Here is a 5,200-nt window from a genome sequence, read left to right as displayed (position 1 = left end):
CGTCCGCCCGAGCCTTGCACCTGCTGCAGCCCGCGCTAGGCTGCGTCCCATCCATTTCCTGGAGCTCTGCCTGCCAGCGCCTTGCCGCAACCAGGCACGCCCCCACGCTGGCTCCGCTCCCGCTCGCTGTCGGTAGCCGCTAGCGCCGCCCTAATGCGACGCTGCAAACATGCCTCACGTGCGCCGCTGTGTCCCGGTGTTGCACGTGTGTCCGCCCCGGTCGCCGCTCGCCTTACCCGACGTCCGCTACATCTACTGCTACCATCGCCGAGCGCCGCACTTGCCTCCCCTGCTGCCTCGCTAGCGCCAGCCGCCCCTCCTTGCGCCCGCGCTGCCTGCTCACCGACCCCGCAGGCCGCCGCGCGTGCCGGCATTACTCCTTCCTCGCCTACGGCGGCCACGGCTCCTGCTAGCTTCTGCCGCCTAGCACCACGGCTGCTGCACATGCGCTGCTGAGCTCGCCCGCTAAAGCCCCTGTTGGCTGGCCGCACCATGCCCGGCCCCTGCAGCGGCTACCCACTAGCAGGTGTGGCCCTTGTTTAAATAGGATTTGCTAGTTTAGTCTATTAGAAGATGACAAGTGGGCCAACACCTATTTATTATCTCCAAATTGTTGACTTAATAAAGCAGTGTCCATGACAAGTGGCCCCATGACTTAAATAGTCTATTTAAAACAATTCTATATGAACATGAGCCTATGACATGCGGGACCCACACTATACTTTTGACCTCTGACCAGTCAACTGCTAAGTCAACAATTGACTGGCCCAACCAGTTTGTGGCTAGGTATAGCTTTGGTTGTGTGTTAAAAGTTGTTGCACTGTTCATTTATTGGAATTAAAATAATTCCAGGAATTTCTGAAAATTGCTAAAACTTTGGAAATTCATAGAAATTCAACCGTAGCTTGGATGAAAATGTTTTCTATATGAAAGTTGCTCAGAAAAATTCAATGAATCCCAATACGCGGTCCGTTCATCTTTCACATGCCCCTAGCACATTGAACATGGAACCATCCCCTCTCTTTTGTTTGTCTTGAAAAAGCCTAACGTCGAGAAAACCCCTCTGGAGGTTTTCTATCTTTGTCTGCAACATGTAGTACTGTATTAGCTCAACCATAGCGCTGCATATCGTCATGTAATGCTTAGTGATGCATTTGTTTTCCTTGTATTTACTATTTCTTCCCAGTCTTCTCTCCGTGACACCCCAAGACGGATGTTGCCCCTATGATCGATTACGCCACCGACAACCCGTCTTCCTTTTCAACAGAGCTTCCAGGCAAGAAAACCCCCCATTTGATCATTCTGACATTGCCCATTCCCTTCTCTCTTGTGCTTGCATTAGAACTGCTACTGCTTTTTGTATGATCCTACTCCGATGCATAGCCTGTTTTTGTTACCTGCTTTCATACCATACCTGCTTATTCTAAACTTCTTAGTATAAGTTGGTTAGAGATCCATCAGTGACCCCCACCTTGTCCTAGTTGCCCCGCTTTATGTTTGATGACTCGACCAACATGATCGATGTCCAGGCCCCGACACCGCACATCAACCCTCTTAGTTGTACGAGTATGCAGAGTTATTATCGATTGCCGAGGGTGATACCTTATCAGCACTTCTGATGCGAACCCTGTAGTGTAGCTATTTGGTTGTGGCCATCGAGGGTGATTCCTTCTTCACCACTCCTGATAATGACTCTGTCGTGCAACCCCTCAAGTGTGGATCATCAAGGGTGATTCCTCCAAGTCCACCTTGACGGTTACATCGAATGGGAATCCATTAAGGGTGATCCTCAGGTTTCCCCCTTGTTGTTTCAGACACACAGTTACTTTGACTTACCATAGAACCATGATGACATTAGGTCGGCCCCGAGGGGTACCCGCGAGTGATGTGAAGTCGGGTTGATCTGGAGGATACCCGCAAGTTTTCAGCACGGCACAGACTGACATTCTTAGCCCTTGACGCAAGTCCTTGAGACGGGGCGACGGGACCACATATCATTGATCATTGATTGTTATCGCGCACTACCAAGACACTAACGGTTTGGATATTTGATCCTAGTAGGCCTCTGGCCTTTTTTCACACTAACCCCCACGCAAGAATAAGTATGGGCACTCTGCGTCATACATTTCTCCCGAAAGTGCACCAGACACCACAGTTGAGCGGCACGCGCCCGGGTGGTCTGTGTAAGCACCTGCCTTTAATAAGGAGGTAGCCAGGACAGATCTCGGCCATCCTCGCAACGCGCGGGATTGCAAAGGACGATTGGCCCATGACCACTTCGCATTTAAGATGCAGACCGGCGTGTGACCTCTCTGTTGAGCCTAGGTAAGATTACATTGTGTTGATCGACCGAGGCCGGTCATAACTTGATGGTGTTTTCGGCCGGAGTTGATTGAGCGTGTTTGGTAAGTTTGTGCATCCCTCCAGGAAAGATTGATCTATTCGAATAGTCGGGTCCATGGTAACGGAAGCTCGGAGTTGTATCCTGATTGTTATAACTAGAAATGGATACCGAATGCTGACGCATGTTATGTATATGTGGTTCCAGGATTGCTTTCTCGAAGGGAGTCGACAAAGGATCTCTACGCGCTAATGTTACAACTTGTTTGCTAAAAATAAACTACTATTCTATACTCTTCTGAATGCTGCAAGATGCTTGGAGCTGCTTGAAGATGCTAGTCTTCGATAGGCTAGGCTTTCCCCTTCTCTTCTGGCATTCTGTAGTTCAGTCCACAAATACAACCCATTCCTTTGATACAGATGCATAATTAGTTTAGTTCTCATGTAAGTCTTGCGAGTACTTTGGATGAGTACTCACGGTTGCTTTGCTACCCTTTATTCCCCTATACCCGATTGTTGCGACCAGATGACAGATCCCAATAGCCAGACAACACCACTGATGGCTACTACTACCACGAGGGTGCTTACTACTACATGGAGACCACCGACGACCAGGAGTAGTTAGGAGGCTGCCAGGCAGGAGGCCTTGCCTTTTCAATCATTGCTGCTTTTGTGCTAGCGTTCTTAACGCAACCTTGTTTAACTTATGTTTGTATTTACATAATGTTGCTTCCGCTGAATCATTGTATTGGAGCTTATGTATTCGAGCCCTCGAGGCCCCTGGCTTGTAATATAAAGCTTGTATTATTTTAATCTGTGTCTAGAGTTGTATTGTGATATATTCCCGTGAGTCCCTGTTCTTTATCATACACATTTGCGTGTATGATTAGTGTACGATTGAATATGGGGTGTCACAAGTTGGTATCCGAGCCGACTGCATGTAGGTAGCCCCCTTTCCAACCCTTTGGCTGAAGTCGAGTCTAGTCACTACAAAACTTTTACTAATATGAATGTGTGTCTTACGGGCTCACGTCGCCATTGGGTGGTATTAGGATCTTTTACTCCTCGTCTGTACTCTGGGCCTCGAATCTCTCTTCAAGTCGGGTTAAATGAATTTACAAACTCTATAGGATCCCGTGAACACATTCACCCCAATGTTGGATAAGCCATATTTATTCCTTAAAATAGTATTTTGAATAGTACACACGGTGTCGTGTTGACTACTATGTGGTATCCATCGTACCTCTTTCATTATGCATGTTTCATCATGAATGATCCTTTGTATTTACAAATTCTCGATGCTGAACTACCCCTGTGACATGTTAGTAGGATGGTTAGATCCGCTGGTCGTGGCCGTGGTGGCAACGCTCCAGCACCGCCCGAATTCATGGTCGGAATGATGCAGCAGTTTGAGTTGAATCGCCAGTTCATGGAAGGAATGATGGCTCTGCTTCCTCGCCATAACATGAATCAATATCCATCCCCAATAACTCTACAGGATTTCATGCGCCTCAACCCACATATTTACCGCTTGTCAACTTAGCCCCTTGATGCTGATGACTCGCTCCGCGGCATCACGTATGAAATGGAGTCTACTAGTGTGGCCCCTGCTAGCTATGTCCCCTTTGCATCATTCTTTCTGAAGGGCCCGCTGCTCAATGGTGGGACAACCACATGCATACCCTACCTGCTGGAATGGTCATCACTTGGTTGGATTTTCAAGCCGCTTTCTATGCCCGCTTCATTCATCAGGGAATCATGGACAGGAAGAAGCACGAGTTCTGTAACCTCACCGAAGGCAACAAGACTGATGATGCTTAGCAGCAGGAATTCCTGGACTTGTCCCACTATGTCGAAGAAGACATTTCTACAGATGCTCACAGACAGGAAAAGTTGTGTGACGGACTCCACCCTGATACCAAGCTAGCACTGGTTATTAATGACTTTGACGACTTCGCCACCTTGGTGAACAAGGCTATCCAAGTTGAGACAGTTCTTCAGGAACATCAGGGATCTCTCAGGCGCAACTGTGACGCTGGCTCATTTTCTGGCCCGTCAGTCCAAAAGCGTTGGATATGGATCCCCCATAGCATGTACCGTCCAACGGCACCTGCACCAAGACAGTCCTATGCAGCACCCCGTCCGCCTCCACCACCACCGAAGCAGCCTCTTCAAACTATACCACCCCAAGCTCCTCCTCCCAGTCCCAATGATGGCCTATGCTTCAAGTGTGGCCTTCCAGGTCACCGTTCTAGCAACTTTCCTGATAATCACAACCAACTAGCTCTTCCTACTGCTAGTTGTGGAAACAATCAGCCCCACAACAACAATGCCAGGCCTTGTGGCCATGGTTAGGCTAACAATATTAATCTGAATGACGCTCAAGACCAGCCTGCTACTATGATGGGTACTCTCCTTGTTAATTCAGTACCAGCTTTTGTTTTATTCGATACATGAGCATCACATTCTTTCATATCAGAAGATTTTGCATTTGTGCATGGCATTAAATACGAAGAGATGAATATTCCATTAGTGGTAAACACCCCTGCAGGCTACTATTGAACCACCCTAGGTAGCCACAACATCGTCATTGAGATTGAAGGATTAGAGTTTCATGCCTCTCCCATTATCCCGATGTCTTCTAGTATTACCTCATTCTGGGAATGGATTGGTTGAAATCACATACTACTTCTATGGTTTGTTCAACTAAAACCGGTCACCTCCTACATCCTTCTAATGAGACAGTAAGCTATCATGATCGACTTGTTCCAAATGCTGAAGCACGAATTTATGCCTTGAATGCATTGAACGCAGCACCTCTTGAGGGCATTGAACACATTCTAGTCGTTCGTGAATTCCA

This window comes from Triticum aestivum, chromosome 4A (genome assembly GCF_018294505.1).
Source record: "Triticum aestivum cultivar Chinese Spring chromosome 4A, IWGSC CS RefSeq v2.1, whole genome shotgun sequence".
Classification (NCBI taxonomy): Eukaryota; Viridiplantae; Streptophyta; class Magnoliopsida; order Poales; family Poaceae; genus Triticum; species Triticum aestivum.
Note: the sequence above shows the minus strand (reverse complement) of the source record.